Source organism: Lampris incognitus, chromosome 3 (assembly GCF_029633865.1).
Source record: "Lampris incognitus isolate fLamInc1 chromosome 3, fLamInc1.hap2, whole genome shotgun sequence".
Taxonomy (NCBI): domain Eukaryota; kingdom Metazoa; phylum Chordata; class Actinopteri; order Lampriformes; family Lampridae; genus Lampris; species Lampris incognitus.
This window is the reverse complement of record NC_079213.1, coordinates 64496018-64517853: the sequence shown is the minus strand read 5'-3', so window position 1 is coordinate 64517853 and position 21836 is coordinate 64496018.

Below are 21836 nucleotides of genomic sequence, written 5' to 3'. Positions count from 1 at the left end.
GCCTAGTAAGAGTCCATATGCTTCGCCAGTAGTGATTGTTACCAAGAAAGACGGATCACTAAGATTATGCATCGATTACCGAAGGCTTAACGCCTGCAGCACAAGAGATGCATTTCCACTGCCCAGAATAGAGGAGGCCCTGGAGGCTCTGGGTCAAGCAAAGTATTTCTCAACACTTGATCTCACATCTGGATACTGGCAGGTAGAGGTGGCGGAGCAGGACAAACACAAAACAGCATTCAGTACTCCCATGGGGCTGTTTGAAGCCAACAGAATGCCTTTCGGCCTTCAAAACGCTCCGTCCACCTTCCAGAGACTCATGACCTGCTGTTTTGGCGATCTGAACTTCACCCATCTCCTGATCTACCTTGATGATCTGATCATATTCTCTAAAACCTTTGATGAGCATCTGGAGAGGCTGCAGCTGGTGTTCGATCGACTGAAGGAGCATGGCTTGAAGTTGAAGCCTTCCAAATGTCAGCTTGTGAGAAAGGAGGTGCACTACTTGGGTCACCTGGTGTCTGCGGAGGGCATCAGGACAGACCCAGAGAAGATCAGCAGAGTCAAGGACTGGGCGAGGCCCACGAATCGTAAAGAGGTGCTTCAGTTCCTGGGATTCACCGGATATTACAGGCGGTTTGTGTGCAGTTACTCTACCTTGGCCGCGCCCCTGTACCGCCTTACCTCTGGTGACCCTAGAAAGAAACGGAGAGGGGGGAAGAAGAGGTTAGTGCCTGACCCACCCTTTGTCTGGACTGATGAGTGTGAGGAGGCTTTTCAGTCACTGAGAGAAAGATTGACAACTGCTCCAGTGTTAGGCTATCCAGACTACAGCCTACCCTTTCTGCTCCAGACTGACGCCTCGGGGGAGGGGCTTGGTGCTGTATTAGCCCAAGTTCAGGACGGAGTCGAGAGAGTCATAGCTTATGGCAGCAGAGGCTTGAGCCCAGCAGAGACGAGGTATCCTGCACACAAACTAGAGTTCCTCGCTCTAAAATGGGCAGTGACCGACAAGTTCTATGACCATCTATATGGGCGCAAGTTCTCAGTCCAGACAGGCAATAACCCCCTCAAGTATGTCATGTCGTCTGCAAAATTGGATGCTACAGGTCAGCGGTGGGTGTCTCGGCTGTCAGCATTTGATTTTGATGTGCAGTATCGAAGGGGACAGAATAATGCGAACGCTGATGCCCTCTCCCGGCTGTCTAACCAGGAGGTCACCCAAGTCCTGCAAACCTGCCCTCAGCTTGTATCAGCCAAAGTACAAAGGTGTGTAGAGGAACAATCTCCCCAACAACTGGAAAGCTCCGCTTCAGAGGGACCTGAGCATCAAGAACCTCTGTCACACACGCTCGGTGAATCCTATCAAGATGTGGGGATGGACTCTCTACCTGCATTGACAAAACAGGAGATTCGTGCAGGGCAAAAAGAGGATGCTGTAATCGGTCCCGTTTTGCACTTTAAAAGTGTGAACCAAAAACCGAGCCGCAGCGAGAGGATTGGTGGTGGCAGGCAGGTTTGCCTTCTCTTAAAAGAGTGGCGGAGGTTATTAGTAAGGGATGGAATAATGTATCGTCAGGTCCAAGACTGTCAAAGGGGAGTAGTAGAGCAGCTGGTACTACCAGAGAGATTTCACACATCCGTCAAGACTGCACTTCATGATGACTCAGGGCATTTAGGGTTTGAGAGAACGCTGCAGATGATAAGGGAGAGATTTTACTGGCCTAAGATGTTCCAGGAAATCAAGGCTTGGTGTGAGCAGTGTGAAAGGTGCTGCCTCAGAAAGACTCCGACTGCAGGCCTCAGGGCTCCCCTGGTCAGTATTCACAGCAGCGCTCCTATGGAACTTGTGTGTGTAGACTTTCTGACTCTGGAGAAATCAAAGGGAGGCATAGAAAACGTGCTTATTGTCACTGACCACTTCTCCCGGTACGCCCAGGCCTATCCCACTAAAGACCAAAAAGCCTGTACAGTGGCGAAGGTACTGTGGAAGAACTTTTTCTGTCGGTTTGGATTCCCAGCAAAACTACATGCAGACCAGGGGCGTAATTTTGAAAGTGCTGTGGTGAAAGAGCTGTGTAAGTGTACTGGTGTCACTAAGACACACACAACCCCCTATCACCCCCAGGGTAACGGCACCACCGAAAGGTTCAACCGGACTCTCATGGACATGCTGGGGACACTAGAGCCTCACCTGAAACCCCACTGGCATGAGTATGTGGATGCAATGACACATGCGTATAACTGCACCAAACATGACTCTACTGGGTACACACCGTATTACCTAATGTTTGGTAGACATCCACGACTCCCAGTCGACCTGATTTTTGGGCTTTCTACCACCAAAGAGCCATGTGAGTATAGTGAATATGTCCAGACCCTGCATGACTGTCTGTCGGAAGCTTATACTCAGGCTAACCAGTCCTCACGACATGCAAAAGAGCAGCAGAAAAGGTACTATGATCAAAAGGCAAAGAGTCAAGGTTTCAGCCCAGGGGACAGAGTCTTGGTCAAAATATGTCATGTGGAGGGACGGCAGAAACTGGGAGACAGATGGGAGTCACGCCCATACATTGTGGTGAAGAAACAACCCAGTATACCTGTGTATGTGGTCCGAACAGAGGATGGTGAAAAAGAGAGAGTGGTTCACCGCAACCTTCTTACACAGTGTATGTTTCTTCCGGTGGAGCGGGCTGGTGCAGCAACAAGTGCAGGAGTTGAGTCTGACATGGGGGACTGGGAGGTGGATGGCATGGAGGTAATGGGGGAGGAAGCCGAAAAAGTGAGTCAAGGGGGGGAAGAGGACTTAAATGTCAGTGACACCAACGCACTTGATGGCCCCAGCCTGAGGAGGAACCCACAGAGAACTCGACGTCCCCCAAAGAAACTGTCTTACGAGTCACAGGTGGTGAGATCAAAAGAGGAACAGCAGAAGATAGAGAGGGGCTGGACATTGTGGCAGAGGGCCATAGCAGAGAGAGTAGCAAGGCACGTATAATCCACGAAAAAAAAAAAACAAACAAGTTTTATTAATGGTTTATTTACTTTGATTGCATTTACACATCTACATTTCATATGCAACTCATGGTATTAATACGTCACTTTCAGTGTGATCTGTTTTAATGTTTATGCTCATAAGTTTTATTTGTTTTGTTTTGTTTGGTCTGATGGCTGGGACGCCATCAATTAAAGAAGGGGTAGATGTAAGGTAGTAATGTAAATCCGCCACAGGGTGGCACTGTTACGCTGTATGTTCCCCTGGGAATGCCGCAAATGGCGATGTTTGTCCCTTTTGCAACACCGTACCCCTAAGTCTTGTCCCGGGCAAAAGGCTACGTTGATCACATGGTTTTTTGTTTGTCTGCCGGAAGCTGTGAGTATGATGAGGCCAGCGGCCAGCTGATTGATGAGAGGTGAAGTGTAAGCGAGTGCCAGTAAAGTGTCCAGGTCTCAGCCACGATCCCACGCCTCCGCCTCCTTCCTTTTCCACGCAAACATCATACTACAACAAACACAACGCAGAGTCCCAGGGCGTGTAGGGAGACGACGGCCGAACGCAAAGTGCGGGTTACATATGCACTCAGTAAAACGATCTGCATTCGAAGGTTCAAACAATAAAATTAAAGCTACAAGAACCCCGGAAGTAATTGTGTCCTGTGTGGTATCTAATTCCACGGGCTACATAGTGGTCAGTGTTAATGTTGCTGTACAACGCCGTTGAAAGCAGCTAGTACAGTTGAGAAAGGCTTGTGTTAAAAAAAAAGAAAAGGGGGCTTCCTTCCGGTGTGGTGTGTTCCAGTGCACTCGGACACCCGACGCCACCCGGGAGACGTCGCAACAATCTGTTTTCAGCTGCGTCGTCCCATAATAACGTTGAAGGACTTTTAATTTTTGATGGATTAGTGAGATGTCTCACCCGACGTACAGTTTTGCCAAATCATTATGCGGATTGACAAGACCATACCGGATCGGTCGAGGCTCGGGTTAACAACGGGCGCCATTGCTGCTGTGCCCTCACAGGGTACCAGTGGAAACGAAAATCTGCTGTGGCAACGTCTGAGAAGAAGAAGAAGAAGAAGAAGGAGGAGGAGGTACATGTCTCAACCAAGTTTCGAGTCTCTGCAGTTTGATATAAATACCCAAATGAATGAATTGAAACCAACTACTCCCGAGGAAGGCAGGAGAAACCCGCACAAAGATGTATAAACACCACGGCATGCTGTGAAGAATGGCCGTAAACAAGGCAAAAACACCGGGATGTTCCTTTAAGTCTTGCTCGCAGCTGTAATGTGAGTATCTTACCACTAGATGTCAATATGGGGCTTATCTATTGGCTGGGTGTGCCGGTGGGGGGGGGGGGAATACAGGTACTGTTGTTCCCAGAGACAGACGGGATTATCCAGTTGCTGGCATCCAGTTGGTTTCTTGTCAGGTTTAACTGCTGCTGTGGAGGAGACCCGCAGCTCCTATCAGCGTTTTCTGTTCATTACTTTCAAGTTGACTCCATGTGCATATCCTACATTTCTGAGTATTTAGACCCAAGACTGCTCCTTAAGCTGTTCCATACTGTTATGTTGTTTTAAAAGATCCAGGGGGATACTTGATAAATTACAAGTACAGTTTTTTTTAAAGTATTTCGCCAGCCAGGATGGACTCCTTAGTTTGTGCTTTTGAGGCGGTCGCATTAGTTCCACAAGGTCGGTGAACAGCCGTGCCCGAGGAGAAGAGCGGTTCCCATTGAGCAGATAAACAGACGCCCCTTAATTATCATGTATTGTGTGTCGTTTGTTCACGCCGAGGTAGCCATATTCAAACGCACTTTCTTCGTGCTGGTCTGTCTAACGAGTCATTTGTTCCAGTTTAAGTAGTCGTTTCAATGAGGTCCACTCCCAGGCCTACCACCAAGGGATCGGAGGGAAGAGACACTCGCTCAGCAGAACAAATTTCAGTAATATCCAATGGGGGGGATCCGCCTCAATGTGAAGTGCGTTTTGAAAATATTTGTGTGTGTGTGTGTGCACTCGTATTGACGCGTGCATGTGTGTGCATTCATCTATGTGTTTGCGCGTGCCTGTGTGTTCTCGGGCGAGCGAGGCCACATTGCCTGTGTGTGTGTCTGTATTACCGGCAGTCAGTTGTTGTTGCAGCAGAAAAGAGTCTGTGGGGCAGAGATAAGAACACTAAGGCTGCTCCGAGGACTCGCTCTACCCAGTCTCCTCATCGTCAGACCCAAGTTAGGCAGACCTCCTTTGATGTCAGGGCAGCGTAATCTCCCCTCTGTTTGCCACTGAGAGGATGCCATAGTGTGGTGATGCTGGGGAGATACAGAGGTTCGGGGCCCTCTGTTGCATCTGCTGCTAGGGGTGGGGGGGGGCTAACATGGATCTGAGAGAGATTAAGAATGGAACCAAATACGACGAAATGGAAGAGTATAGAGTATTTTCATCCGGGGTATACGGAAGGTTAGCGGTCTCCCGGATACGGAGACGCAGCGCCCGAGGTTGCCGGGGTTGCGGAGATCGCCGAGCCCTCCGCCAATGAGCGAGGAGGGCGACGAGATCAGCCAAAGTTAATGGAGCCGCCGCATTTATTTAATGCTCGTCAGCTTTGGCTTCGGAGGAGAAACGGCGGTGCGACAGTCAAAATCCTGTTTCCGGGGATTGAGCCTCCCTACTTGGAAAACGTTTCTAGTCGGAAGTCGCGCAGCAGTTCCCCCCCCACAGGGTCTGTCATGACAGTGGGGCGGTGGGGAGGTACAAACAAAAAATTCCTAACCGCATCGCTCGTTTTAGAAAAACAGGGACAGCGCCTTTAACCCCCCCTCCACCCGCCCACCCCCTTTCTAATCACCTTCTGCCCCGTGGGGGGGGGGGTTGTGTGCAGGCAAATTTCAAACACTTTCCTCTGATCTTAAGGTATTGGGAGCACTAAATAAGAGGGACAGATTACCTTTTTACCTCCTGCAAGCCATCCTCTCTCTCTCTCTCTCTCTCTCTCTCTCTCTCTCTCTCTCTCTCTCTCTCTCTCTCTCTCTCTCTCCTCAGATGTCTTGACATACACACATGCACCCTCTCCATCTCTGCCTCTCAGTTTCGGTCTCTTTCCTTTTCCTGCATCCTCTCCCACACCCTTCTCCCCGAACCATTTGTCTTTTTTCTATCTAGGTGCTGTAAAGCAGGGATTTTTTTTATTATTATCGTTGCGGTCACAGGAGGCAGATAGAAACGGAGGACCGGAGAGGAGGACAGGGAAAAGCCCGGGAGGGAGGAAGATATTCCCCCCGATTTAATTGCTTTTCAAACTTTTTCCCCTCCCGGGGAAGCTGCTGCTTCGCCGGCCATCAGGGCCTTAATGAGGGCAGCTACATCCAGACCCCTAAACTGCCCCTGCAGGGGGCTCCTGCTTGGCCCAGAGACCCACCCCATGCTCCTGTCAGCTACGTTCTTCACTCCTGAGCCACGTTCGCTCTTCCGGCGCTCACACAACCCCCCGTTTTTTACATTTTCTGTCATTTTACTTATCTCTTTATTTAACACGTGTGCAGTGTGGCCTGGATTAAACCTGCTCATTTCCTTGGGACGTGTTCAGCTTCTCTCGCTGCGCCCCCAAGGAAATGATTGACAGCCAGCCTCCCACATGGACACATTGGTTGTAATGTAAGGTATCCCACAGTCTTGAGCATCCCTGCCGAAGTTAATCCTGCCTTCTGTTAACATGGGGGGGGGGGGGGGACACCTCGCAGATAAGTATAACTGATCGTTTCCAAACGAGTCTCAAAACTCAGCGAACTGCTCCTTTTCGTCTCACGGGTAACCTTTAAGTGAAGTTCGAAAGCAAATGGGTGGCTGTTAATCACGCTACAGTTTGACCTGTTTTTCTCAGGGCAGCTCGCCGCCATACATGAGGTGCAGATATTCCCTTGGCATCAAGTTTATGCTATTTAGATTAGATGTAAGCAAGTAGTAGTAGTAGTAAGCGAGCCCAAATGGCCCGGGCAAGGCTGAATTACGGACCGGGCATGCTGGGTGAGTGCCCCGGGGCCCCAGACCACAAGGGGCCCCGAAAGGTCAGGGGTATTGTGTTCGCGTATAGTAGGGATCCCCAATCATACCCTACAAGGAACATTTGTTCTAACCCTGCGTCACAATGCAGGGCCCAACCCAAGATAGTCTCTATTGATGCGGAGGCCCCAAGCTACAGTCTCTACTGATGCAGGACCCCAAACTACAAAGTCTCTAGTGATGGGGGGGCCCCAAGCTACAGTCTCTACTTATGCAGGGCCCCAAACTACATAGTCTCTATTGATGCAGGGGCCCCAAGCTACAGTCTCTACTGATGCAGGGCCCCAAACTACAAAGTCTCTATTGATGCGGAGGCCCCAAGCTACAGTCTCTACTGATGCAGGGCCCCAAACTATAAAGTCTCTATTGATGCGGGAGCCTCAAGCTACAGTCTCTACTGATGCAGGGCCCCAAACTACAAAGTCTCTATTGATGCGGGGGCCCCAAGCAACAGTTTTATTGATGCAGGGTCCAAGCTACAGTCAGTATTGATGTGGGGCCCCAAACTACAAAGTCTCTATTGATGCGGGGGCCCCAAGCTACAGTCTCTACTGATGCAGGGCCTCAAACTACAAAGTCTCTATTGATGCGGGAGCGCCAAGCTACAGTCTCTACTGATGCAGGGCCCCAAACTACAAAGTCTCTATTGATGCGGAGGCCCCAAGCTACAGTCTCTGCTGATGCAGGGTCCAAACTACAAAGTCTCTATTGATGTGGGGGCCCCAAGCTACAGTCTCTACTGATGCAGGGCCCCAAACTACAAAGTCTCTATTGATGCGGGGGCCCCAAGCTACAGTCTCTACTGATGCAGGGCCCCAAACTACAAAGTCTCTATTGATGCGGGGGCCCCAAGCTACAGTTTTATTGATATAGGGTCCAAGCTACAGTCTCTATTGATGCGGGGGCCCCAAGCTACAGTTTTATTGATGCAGGGTCCAAGCTACAGTCACTATTGATGTGGGGTCCCTAGCTACAGCAGTATAGTTTGCGTAGCCTATCTGACGGGGTGGGGGGGCAATGGACGTGCATGCCCCGGGGACCCCTGGTGGGTTAATCCAGCCATGGGCCCAGGGCACGTTTTCACCGGCGAGAGAATGGGTCAGTGACGTTGGCTGCAAAGCATTTAAACGAGGTTGTTGGCAAAATAATGTACCCTGAATTCTGCTGCTGCCGGGCAAAAAACACTGAGGAGGACGGTTTCATTGCATTTTATCACAGGAGTCCAGCACTGGGATTGCGTTGTCCTTTGGAGAGTTCTAAATGTTGTCGGTTACGGTGACATTATCCTCTCCCCATTTCACCTGCTACGCCTGCTCTGGAACGGGCCCTCCACCAGTCACCTCCCCTCACTGCTAGTGGCACATAAGAGCCAAATCAACCAGTCGTGCCGCCCCAAAAGTAATCACCGGGCAGTGACGTGATGACTTATACTTGAGAAATGTGTGTTTGTGTGCACGTGACTGTGCACATGTGCTGAGGTCTGTGCACAACAGAGACCGTGTGTGTGTGTGTGTGTGTGTGTGTGTGTGTGTGTGTGTGTGTGTGTGTGTGTGTGTGTGTGTGTGGCGAAAAGGGGGGGCGGGGTTAGCAAGAAGTCAAACAGTCAATCCATGACCTTGTCTCACCGGCTGGGTATCAAACTGGCGACAACCAAAACTTTTTCAGCCTCAAGGCCTATTTATACACCCGCACTGGGCCTCTTTGATGTCGGCACTTAAAAGCACCACTAACTCACCCTGGAAGAAGAGCCTGGCACCGGGAGGATGCTCTGGATCGCTCACCACCTCTCTCTCTCTCTGTGTGAGTGTGTGTGTGTGTGTGTGTGTGTGTGTGTGTGTGTGTGTGAGAGAGAGAGAGAGAGAGAGAGAGAGTCAATGCGTGTTTATGCGAGTACGTATTTGTGAGAGTGGCCGTGCATGAATGAGTGTGTGTGTGTGTGCGTGTATATATATATATATATATATATATATATATACATGTGTGTGTGTGTGTGTGTGTGTGTGTGTGTGTGTGTGTGTGTGTGTGTGTGTGTGGTTGAGTGTGCATCCACTACACCCACACTTCTTGTTAAGATTTATGATGAATACCCGTTTTGTTTCTTGTTTTTTGTATGGCTATGTAATTTCTCACATCACCCCACCTCCCCTCCCACCTCTCCTCTCCACCTCCTCTCCACCTCTCCTCTCTTACTTTAAAGAGGTGAGTGGTTTTATGAGCATATATTTTTTTTTCTTTCCCCTCGCTTACAAAAGGAGCGACCACAATCCCGTTTGCGTGTATGTCGTTGTTCCTGGGTTGTCGGTGCTTCATCAGTCTGTGCCAGATGAGCCAAACTGATCCAGACTTTGTTTTCTGTTGGAAGTTTTTTTTCTTTCTTTCTTTCACCGTTTCTGCAAAACTGAATTTTCGGCCGTTACGATGCAGACAGAGTTAGTACAGTCAGTCGTGTCGGTGAGCCGCTCGTGCAGACGGCTGACTGCGTTTGCCGTGTCTGTATGAAGTGCCGCAGGGAAGGTTTCCCGCAGCACTTTATGCAGATTCGTTTTCTTGCACGAGCTTTTGGGGATCAATTCCCTCAGTTCTTCTCAGACGGCATTTCTGAACCGTTGTGGTAAGAGTGACTGCGGCGCTTCCTTCGGGCGACCCCCCACCCCCCCCTTCACGAACGCATGCACACAAAGAATGGTGAACTGTGACACCAAATAACGGTTTGCATTTCCCACTTCCATGCCCCCTTAGAGAGAGAGCGAGAGAGAGAGAGAGAGAGAGCGCTGTGGAGGGGAGAATACCATTTCACGGGAGCACAGCATTCCTTCCAGATACGAGGGGCACGGACTCGTGTCTTGTTTACACGCCGGCCGTGATTTTTATCACATGCCGGGAATCATTTCACGACCCTCTGTATTCACGTCACCGGCGCGTGACTCGCTTGGTCCAAAGCCCAGTCTTCGAAGATCTCCCTTGTTTTGGTTTTTCTTCCCCCTTTCTTTCCTCATCATGGTACGTCCACCTCTGTGCCTGGTCCTGCTCCGCTGTCCTGCGCGTCACCTGCCCTGACGCCTGCTCCGCCGTGCGACAGACAGTAATCCAGGTCGAGGATTACAAGGCCGGGTCAGGTTTTGGGGGTATGAAGGACTCAGTGGGGGGGCTGTGTGTGACCAGCAGCGGCGGTTCTGTTCGGTACACCTACATGGTGCGTTGGCTCTCCTCCATCATTTTGATGTTGGAATCAAAACCAGTTGGGCAGTGCAGAAATAATGACGGTCTCGCCATGCCGACCCGGATTTACTCTTGATGGGACTCTGACACCCCGTTTTTATGTCTTTCTGTCTGTCTGCTTGTTTGGCTGCTGCTTGTTTGGCTGCTACTTGCACCCCCCCCCCCCCCCGTCTCTCACACGCACACTCTCTGTCTCTGTCTCTCTGTCTCTGTCTCTCTCTGTGTGTCTCTGTCTGTTTGACTGTCTGTCTCTCTGTGCGTCTCTCTCTGTGTCTCTGTCTGTCTGACTGTCTGTCTCTCTGTGTCTGTCTGTGTCTCTCTCTCTGTGTCTCTGTGTCTCTGTCTGTCTGACTGTCTGTCTCTCTGTGTCTCTCTGAGCAGAAGTGCAAGTGAGCGTGCTGAGAAGACGTATGAGAGCAGTTGTGAGCGTTTACTATCTTTATTTTCTCCTTGTAAAGATTGTACATAGTGTGTTTTGTAGGGTTACTGGTGTGGTGTGTGTATATAAGGAGGTTTTAAGGGGTTTGTGTGTGTGTGTGTGTGTGTGTGTGTGTGTGTGTGTGTGTGTGTGTGTGTGTGTGTGTGTGTGTGTGTGTGTGTGTGTGTGTGTGTGTGTGTGTGTGTGTGTGTGTTTGCGGCCGACCAGTGTGCTAAATGCCGGTATGGATTTCACCAAACTCACCAGAGAACAAACACGGTTTTAAAGTGTCACCTAGTTTCCCGTGTTGGGCGGAGGACTGCGCTTTGGCAGTCGGAGAGGTTGTGGGTCACATCAGCGTTAAATCTGCTGCTAGGGGGCGCTGTGGTGATTTTTGCCGACGCTGTAGCCAAAGCAAACAAAGTGGTTGAAGCCGGCGTTTTTGTTAATGACAGTTTGGTGTCGGTGTCGCCGCTCACCACGCTGTCGACAAGAGTCACCATTTCAAACATCCTGCCGTTCATCTCCCATGAGTTTTTGTCCAGAGAGCTGTGGAGGTACAGGAAAGTAGTTTAGTCGAACAGGAAACTGTCGTGTGGCTGCAAATCGCCGCTGGTGCGACTACATGTCGCACCAGCGGCTTGAAGTGTTTTGGCTGTGGAGGAGAGGGTCATTTGGTTCGGGTCTGTCCTGAGAAACACTCCTCTGAGGACAAAACGCAGAGTGAAGAAGCGAGGGGACACAAACAGAGTAAAACCAGGCAGAGCAGTGAAGAGACAACAGCAAACAAACAGTAAAACCAGGCAGAGCAGTGAAGAGACAACAGAAAAGGGACAGAGTAAAACCAGGCAGAACAGTGAAGAGACAACAACAAACAAACAGTAAAACCAGGTAGAACAGTGAAGAGACAACAGAAAAGGGACAGAGTGAAACCAGGCAGAGCAGTGAAGAGACAACAGCAAACAAACAGTAAAACCAGGCAGAGCAGTGAAGAGACAACAGAAAAGGGACAGAGTAAAACCAGGCAGAGTAGTGAAGAGACAACAGAAAACAAACAGTAAAACCAGGCAGAGCAGTGAAGAGACAACAGAAAAGGGACAGAGTAAAACCAGGCAGAGCAGTGAAGAGACAACAGCAAACAAACAGTAAAACCAGGCAGAACAGTGAAGAGACAACAGAAAAGGGACAGAGTAAAACCAGGCAGAACAGTGAAGAGACAACAGCAAACAAACAGTAAAACCAGGCAGAACAGTGAAGAGACAACAGAAAAGGGACAGAGTAAAACCAGGCAGAACAGTGAAGAGACAACAGAAAAGGGAAAGAGTAAAACCAGGCAGAACAGTGAAGAGACAACAGAAAAGGGACAGAGTAAAACCAGGCAGAGCAGTGAAGAGACAACAGCAAACAGCAAAATCAGGCAGAGCAGTGAAGAGACAACAGAAAAGGGACAGAGTAAAACCAGGCAGAGCAGTGAAGAGACAACAGAAAAGGGACAGAGTAAAACCAGGCAGAGCAGTGAAGAGACAACAGAAAAGGGACAGAGTAAAACCAGGCAGAGCAGTGAAGAGACAACAGCAAACAATAAAATCAGGCAGAGCAGTGAAGAGACAACAGAAAAGGGACAGAGTAAAACCAGGCAGAGCAGTGAAGAGACAACAGAAAAGGGACAGAGTAAAACCAGGCAGAACAGTGAAGAGACAACAGAAAAGGGACAGAGTGAAACCAGGCAGAGCAGTGAAGAGACAACAGCAAACAAACAGTAAAACCAGGCAGAGCAGTGAAGAGACAACAGAAAAGGGACAGAGTCCAGATTACACCGACAAAACTGAACCACCCAGAGTGAAAAGTCTAAAAAAAAAACATAAATGATGAAAAAGAGGCACAAAGCAAACAGGCAGTGGCATCAAACACTACAGGTGGAGCTGCAGAAGGTGTAGTGTTGAGCAGTGAGGAGGATTTGATGGAGGAAGAAAAAGTCTGTAAGGTTCCTGTACTGAGGAGAACGCAGGCAGCTAAAATGAGTGGCTCTCAAGCAATAACAAGGGAGAGAAGCAGGCAGTATGAGGAACAACTGTCTGAGGTTGAGTTGAGTATGGAGGAAGAGGACTATGGTATAGACAGCCAGGTACCTGTATTAAAGAAAAAGCAGCAAGAGGTACAGATGTCTGACGATGAGTTTAAGGAGGACGATGGTGGTGTAGACAGCCAGACTCACACGTCCTCCCAGTCGTCAGGGGCAACAAAGCAAGAGTACTATGATGCACGGCAAATTAAGAAATTCTTGCAACAGACAAAACATTTGAGAAATGTCAAAATTGACGACTTATTTTGTAGTCAAAGAATTCTTTATGTACTCTGCTAAATCTCAAAAAAGAGAAAAAGAAGAAAGGGGCTAGCTACACTGATCAGGAGATGTACAGGTTAAGGAAAGTGGTTCTGAAAATCAAACAAGAATCACAGCATGAAGAGTCAAAAGCAGTACAAGACAAATCATTCCCCGTACTGGTTAATGTTCTTTTATCATGTGTTTCTTCTCACATCAGTCTCGATGGCCAACCTCAAAGTCTACACTTAATCTAAATGGAGCAAGAGATGTGAGAAAGAGAGCGTGTCTTTTTGGACATGTAAAGCTAAAGCTCATTGACATCTTGTTTGTCCAGGAAACGCATAGTGATGTCATGAATGCCACTGACTGGGAGAAGGAGTAGCGTGGTGACGTTGTCTTAAGTCATTTGAGTAAATCTAGTGGAGGAGTGGCGCTCCTCTTTTCTAAAAACTTTCTACCACAATCTTATGTGGTAGAGGAAATAGTGAGAGGTAGATTGATGGTAGTTGGAGCCAAATATGAGTCTTTTACTTTGGTGTTTGTAAATGTATATGCTCCAAATGCAGGGCCTGACAGAGTTCAGTTTTTAACTGACCTCAGTGTGGTTTTGAATCAGTGTGGACCTGAAGAGGTTTTTTCCTGGGAGGGGATTTTAACTGCACAGAAAATGATAATATGGACAGAAATCACTTTGAACCTCATGCTGCCCCCAGACATGCAATCAAGCAGTTGACAGTAACTCATAGCTTGGTTGATGTGTGGAGAGAGATGCATGAGGATATTAGGCAGTACACCTGGGTTCATAGTAGAGAAACATCTTTTACTATGGCACGAATAGATCATTTCTATTCTTTTAGGCATAATGTTAGTATTTTTAAAGAATGCAGGATAATGCCCAGAGGTTTTTCAGATCACTCAATGGTGACATGCAATGTTTTTATTGCAAAAGTAAAACAAGTCTGCTTATTGGCATTTTAACACTGCTCTGTTACTAGATGCGCATTTTAAAGAAACTTTTATTTTTGGAGGGTATATTTTCAAAACTAGAAAAAGGGAGTTTATTTCATTGAAACGGGGGATTATGGGAAAGTGCAGATTAAGCAGCTTTTGTCAACAGTACACTCTGTGTCTCTCGTGACATTACCAAATCTATGAGGGATCTAGAGATTGAAATAGTGGAGCTGCAGAATTCTGCAGGGTCCAAAGGAAACTGAGGTTGTGTTGAAGACCTTAAATCCAAAAAAACTCTTGCTGGCTGACTTGCTGGGGCGTTAAGGCACAGGGGGCATTGGTCCGGTCTCGCTTTCAGAGTGCCGCTCTATTGGACTCACCTTGACAGTTTTTCTTCAGCGTAGAAAAGAAGAATGGACAAAGCAGGTTCATCCACGCGCCGAAGTCAACAACGGGACATCTGCTGACTACGGCCAGTGAGATCCAGAAGAAAGCTGTGGATTTTGAGTACACCGAGAATGAAGGGGCATTTGATTCCTTCTGCAGTGGGCCGCCCAGAATCTCAGAGGAGACTAACAAGGAGTTGGAGGGTCCTCTGACTACAGAGGAGCTGTCTACAGTGCTGCAGAGCATGCAGGGGGGGAAGGCCCCTGGGATTGATGGACTTCCGCCGGAGTTCTACAAAGCTTTTTGGACTGAACTGTGTGATGACATCACTGAGGTCTTCACTGAATATTTTAATGACTCGGTTTTGCCCCAGAGCTGCAGGAGAGCTGTTCTGAGCTGTTGCCGAAAAAAGACGACTTACAAGATATAAAGAACTGGCGTCCGGTCTCTCTTCTGTGTGCGGATTACAAGCTGCTTTCTAGAGTCCTGTCCAACAGACTGAAGAAGGTGATAGATCAGGTCATCCATCAGACCCAAACCTACTGTGTGCCCGGCAGGTCCATTGTTGACAATGTGTCACTAATTCTGGATGTTTTGGAAGTCTCTGGTCCATTGGGCTTTGATGCTGGTCTGGTTTTGTTGGATCAGGAAAAGGCTTTTGACCGGGTTGAGCACCAATACCTTTGGAAAGAGTTAGAAAGGTTTGGCCTCAGCCGTGGACTTGTTGCCAAGATTAAGGTTTTGTACGAAGATATTGAAAGTGTACTAAAAATGAATGGTGTTTTGTGTAAACCTTTCAAAGCATGTAGAGGTATGAGACAAGGCTGCTCAGTGTCGGGCATGCTCTATACGCTTTCAATTGAACCCTTATTGCACAATTTACGCTCTTATATTGGTGGTCTGTGTTTGCCTGATTTTGGCACAAGAATTGTTTTACCTGCGTTTGCAGATGATATAGTTGTCATTATAAAAAGTCAAGATGACGTTTATTTGATTGAGAAAATTGTGAAACGTTTTGGAAATCTTTCAGCCGCTAAAGTAAACTGGGCAAAAAGTGAAGCCTTAGCGGTTGGAAAGTGGTCTGCAGGTCTCCCTCAGCTGCCAGGGGGGCTAAATTGGAAGAGAGAAGGTTTCAAGTACCTAGGAGTGTTTCTAGGTGATGACCAGACTGTTGGGGAAAAACTGGGAGGGGGTGGTGGAAAAGGTGGAGGGGAGATTATAAAAGTGGAGATGGCTGTTGCCACAAATGTCTTACAGAGGAAAGGTTTTAATTGTTAATAGTTTGGCAGCCTCCACCCTCTGGCACAAGCTAAACTGTTTGGAACCCCCTGCCGGATTGCTAAAAAAAAAAGTACAGTCTATTCTTGTGAATTTTTTTTTGTTGTGTGGGATAAACTGCTCTGGGTACCACATAGTGTACCATACCTACCAAAAGAGATGGGAGGACAGGGTTTGGTGCATCTAGAGAGCAGAGTAGCAGCTTTTAGACTACAATTCTTCAGCATTACCTCACAGGGACTGATGATGTGCTGTGGAGACCTCTCGTGAGCATTATTTTAAAGAAGGTACAAGGTTTGAGTTTAGACGCCTCTTTGTTTTTAACAGACTGTGTTTTTAAGAGCATGCATGACCTGCCACCTTTTTATCAAGGATTGTTTAAAGCTTGGACTCTATTTAAGTGGTGCAGACTGGAGCCTACAGCATCTCTGTTTTGGCTCCTGGAAGAACCTCTGGAGCCAGGCTGGATGTTCAGGATGACGGCAAACCAGGTCTTAACCGGAGGCTGTGCTCAGCTGGAGCTGTTAAGTTGAAGCACATTGTGGATGCTGCAGGGCCAAAGCTTCTTGACACAGAGGCAACGGCTTCACTGCTGGGCTTATGGTCAAGCAGACACACCAGAGACATTCTGAATGCATTGCTTAGAAGACTCACCAGGGAGGAACTGGACATGCTTGCATGGCTATGCCATTGGGACCAAGACTCCTGATAATGGAGAGCCTTTCCCCTGAGCTGGGCCTCCAAATGGACCAGACTGGACTAACGGGACCTTTGCTGGTCCCAAATTTGGCTACTAAAATGGACCTTTACATGTTAGATGGAAAGGTCTTGTACAAATGTTGCGTTGTAGCCATGAGCAAGAAAATACTGAAGGAGAGACAGGACACTGTATGGAGAGCAAGGCTAAAAGTGGCAGATGATTGTAGGCCAGTGTGGAGGGTGCTGTATAAAGCCCCGCTGAACAAAAGGTCAGGTGACTTGCAGTGGAGGATCCTGCAGGGAGCGCTGGCAGTTAATAGTTTCATTTCTAAGATCAGTCCGACTGTTTCTGTTAAGTGTCCTTTCTGTCAGTCTCCAGAGACAGTTTTTCATTGTTTCGTGGAATGTGAAAGACTTCAGGTGCTTCTTGAAGCTCTACAAATCATATTCTCTCACTGTAATGAAACATGGAATGAAACTGTTTTTATCTTTGGCGCTGGGTACAAGAGGAAGGATGCGGAAAAGTGGCAACTTTTAAATGTTGAAGTGGGAAAAGCTAAGTTTTCGATTTATAGAAGTAGGAATAATAAAGGTTAAGAGGAAGATTTACTTCCTTTGTTCATTACGAGGGTGAAGGCGCGAGTCTGAGCGGATTTCAGTTTCTTTACCCTGATGAACAACTTAGACGAATTCATTTCGCGGTGGTGTTTCACTACAGCCATGTGCTCAGTCAATGAGGGGCAATTGGTATTTAATTCTGTTTTTGCGTAATATATATATATATATTTGGACCCTTTGGGACTATGTGACTTGAACCACTCTTTAAAAAAGACCTTTTTGGATGTTTTAATGTAAAGGAGTTGCTCATGATGATGTTGTGAAATGGATATGTCATTGTTGAGTTTTTGTTTTATGTAAAATAAAGAGTTAAAATTCAATTCTTTCTCTCTCCCTCTCTCTCTCTCTCTCTCTCTCTCTCTCTCTCTCTCTCTCTCTCTCTCTCTCTGTGTCTGTCTGTCTGTCTCTCTCTCTCTGTCTCCCTCTCTCTGTCTGTCTCTCTCTCTCTCTCTCTCGCTCTCTCTCGGCACCCTGTGGCACCGAGGCCCATCAGATCAATGTTTCTCACAGCTATGAAAAGAGGAGGTGTGAAAAGCTTGGGCAGGGAGAGCAACCCAAGGAAATGCCAGCCAATGAATGATTGAAGTAGGAAGCGTGTGTGTGTGTGTGTGTGTGTGTGTGTGGGTGGGTGGGTGGGTGGGTGGGCGGGCGGGCGGGTGGGTGGGTGGGCGGGCGGGCGGGCGATTGGGGAGGGGGGGTCTTACATGCCATTCCCCATCTCTATGCCATTCTACCTGTCTGATTCTCTTTACTGGAGTGGGCAAGGACGTCCACTCGACAGTGTTATAAAGCATGAAGGAAAACATGGCATATAAAAAAAAGCTTTTTCAGTCAAGGTGGAGTGGATGCTTTTGGTCTAGCATCATATTTCATGCATCCACACACACACACACACACACACACACACACACACACACACACACACTGGAGTAACCGTTTAACATATGATATCAGCAGCCAACACGAAATCCATTTTAAAGATGCCGGCACGTGTGCCATAATTACTTCAGTGGCCGTCCTGATTCCCAGTGCATGTGAGAGGCCCAAGGAACATCATGGTGTAGTCGTTTGAACACTTAAATCATATATGTTCAAACCATGCAAGGAGGGGGTGGAGACCGGCGCTGCTGATATCGAGAGCTAATGGATCAGGAGACCACCCCTCACACGGCACTCAGTGTTCACTCGGCGTCGACGGGGACGCTTAAGAAGCCCCGCAGTCGCTCAAATGGAACATGGCTCTCGGCACTAAGAAGTTAATGCGTGACCCCGAGAAGCGAGTGCAGGGTCGAGTGATGGTCAGGAGGTAATCTGTGGAAGAAAAAAAGAAAGCATTTGTCAGCGTCCTTCCTGAACTATTACTTTTCAGTTCGTTGCATCAGTCAACCACATGCCATCTTAAAACGGCTACACCTAAGACCTCCGTGGACATGTAATAGTCCAGGTTTATCAGACATATCAACTAATAGAGTGTCGAAAGACCGTCTTTAGTCTCTGTATTTTATTCATTTATTTTACTGTTGTTGGTTTTGATTATGACACATTTTTTCCCCCTTCTCCATCGAGATGTATTCTGTTGGGCTTTGCAGCTGCAGATAAAAAAGGGAGATGAGGGACATCTGGGTAGCATAGTGGTCTATTCCGCTACCTACCAACACGGCGATCGCCAGCTCGAATCCCTGAGTTATCTCCAGCTTGGTCGGGCGTCCCTACAGACACAATTGGCCATGTTTATGGGCGGGAAGCCGGATGTAGGTATGTGTCCTGGTCACTGCACTAGCGCCTCCTCTGGTTAGTCCTGTTCGCAGGGGAGGGGAAACTGGGGGGAATAGCGTGATCCTCCCACCTGCTGCGTCCCCCTGGTGAAACTCCTCACTGTCAGGTGAAAAGAAGCAGCTGGCGAATTCACATGTATCAGAGGAGGCATGTGGTAGTCTGCAGCCCTCCCTGGATCGGCAGAGGGGGCGGGGCAGTGACCGGGACGGCTCGGAAGAGTGGGGTAATTGGCCAGGTACAATTGAGGAGAAAATTGGATGTGGTGAGGGAGGACATGCAGGTGGCTGGTGTGACAGAGGAAGATGAAGAGATGGAAACAGATGATCCGCTGTGGCGACCCCTAACGGGAGCAGCCGAAAGTAGTAGTAGTAGACAATTGAGGGGGGGGGATATGAAACACTAGAAAGACCTAATCCCCCCCAGTTCCCCCTCCCCCCCGAACAGGCGCCCTGACCGACCAGAGGGGGTGCTAGTGCAGTGACCAGGACACATACCCACATCTGGCTTCCCACCCGCAGACATGGCCAATTGTGTCCATAGGGACGCCCGACCAAGCTGGAGGTAACATGGGGATTTGAACCAGCGATCTCCGTGTTGGTAGGCAATGGAATAGACCACCACGCTACCCGGATGCCCAGCAATACCTAATTTAGCAAAAACTCTTTCACAAGAATTTCCTCTCTGCTCTGCCTTTCACAAACCGTCCTCCTACCTATAGCTTGGATGCTATCGTGGCGTCATCATCGCTTGCATATATTACATCTATTTTGTAAAGGTGTGAACGGAAGCATTGAGAGAAGTGAAAACCATTATTGATTGTGTTGTGTGCAGAAACGGACCATTTTGCATTGTGTTGTGTGCAGAAACAGACCTAGCTTTGCAGCAAGCCACGTTTTACACTCAGTCAGATCCGGTCTTCAGAGGACAGATTTGACGGAGAAGGATGATGCAACTTCCTCGCCACAGCTGTAACGTCTAGTAAGTCATTTAGAAATGTAGCGGCTGAACGCCATGTCGTGTAAGCTATGCTCGTCGTGCTAAATGTGTTCAAGGCAAACATAATCCAAAAGCCCAATTAATTCTTTCTTAAAGGAACAATGCAGTGGATCCGCATCTGCTCTGAGGGACGCAAACTGTCGTCATCGCTGTGGCTCACAGGCAGATTATGAGACAATGGGCCCCTGCCCCCCCGGCAGGGCAGGTACACTGACTTGCAGTACAACAGCACAATGATTTAATTTACCTGTACCTCATCGTGATTTACAGCACACATACTCACAGTTAACGCCAACAGCATATTAACTAAGACAAGAATTCACCTGCCGTTTCCTTCAGGTTTTCAGTCGGACTGTTGGGGCGCTGTTGTTGACATGAAGGGCTCAGCCCTCTGACTATGCGACAAGAGATGCCAAGTCAGTAACAGCGACTTCACGCGGAGGCTCCGGCTCAGGGCGCGCAGTAATCCACCTGTGCTGCGGAGGCCCGTGGAAGTGTGCTGATTTTCACCGGGGTGTACTGGCGTCCACTCACACAGCGTATCACACCACCTTGTACAAGTGAGTTTACGTGTTTCTCCAAAAGCCGTCAGTGGAAAATTAGTTTTTCTCCAGGCCGAGACCATTTCTGCCCAACTGTTTTGCTAATGTGATTAGGATTGTTATCATTGTGAGGAAGTGATGCTCACCGCGCGTCCCCCGACTGGCCAGTTTTGGCGGATGTTGGCACAGTATGTGCAAAGTCAAGGTGTTCCAACAACGTGGAAGTTCCCCTTTCATTTCGTTCCAACCTTTAAATTGAATCAAAAAGATTTTTTTTTTGGTTTTATACGCTCAACTTTGATAAGCTATTTTGAACACTTGAGCTGAGCGACGGCTTGTCTACGCTGGGTACTGTGCTCAACCTAACACCCGGTTCTGCAACCTCCATTACACCATCATAATGAACTGAGTTTTCATAAACATTATTTAAATTCCCCGGTTAATAATTCTGACATTGTGGGGAAAAAAAACTTGAGAGGTTTGCTTGTGGAAATTAACACAAAAAGGCTCTGCTAATTGTGTTCTGACAGCTAACACGTTGAGGGTATAGCAAGTAAGCTAGCCTGTTATCACAATGGAATAGGTTCATTATGTTGGTATGAAATGTCCACTGGGTTGTGATAATTATATTGCCTACGTATTCATCCCCGTCAGGAACTACATTGTAAGGCCATACGTCTTAGTAAACAACGCAAAATACATCCATCCATCTATCCATCCATCCATCCATCCACCCATCCATCCATTCATCCATCCATCCATTCATCCATCCACCCCATCCACTATGCAAACCGCTTATCCTGCTCTCGGGGTCGCTGGGATGCTGGAGCCTATCCCAGCAGTCATTGGGCGGCAGGTGGGGAGACACCCTGGACAGGCTGCCAGCCCATCACAGCCCCCCCCCCACACACACACACACACCTAGGGACAATGGAGTACGGCCGATTTACCTGACCTACACGTCTTTGGACTGCAAAATACAAACGTTGCTAAACATCTTGATAATAAGAAAGAAACAACTAGAATAAAACACTACACATTCCCAAAACGTGTCAAAGCAAATGCCTTAGATGCAGGCAAAACCGCGGGGATGTGACATCCAAGTGTAACAGCGCGTGAAAACACAGAAGTGTTGTATAATTTATAGCGTGGTTAACAACCATAGCTTTTGTGTATTTTTTGTTGTTGTTGTTTTGCACGTGTATATTTTTGCATTTATAATGCCACTGGACTCTGTTGGCACCTCCCAGTGGGTGTCTGCATAAGTAATCCCAGTGTGGCCACACCTGGCTGCTGCTTTGAAGTGGCAGGTGTGCCAGCCACATGCCCGAGACACTGCCATGACATGCTGCTGGAGAACATGAGAGAGAGACACAGAGAGAGAGAGAGAGAGACAGAGAGAGAGAGCATGCATGTGAGAGACAGAGATAGAGGGACAGCGAGAGAGCCAGAGACAGACTGAGAGCGAGAGAGAGTATGCATGTGAGAGACAGAGCTAGAGAGAGAGAGACAGACGGACCGAGAGAGAGAGACAGACAGAGAGCATGCATGTGTGTGTGAGAGAC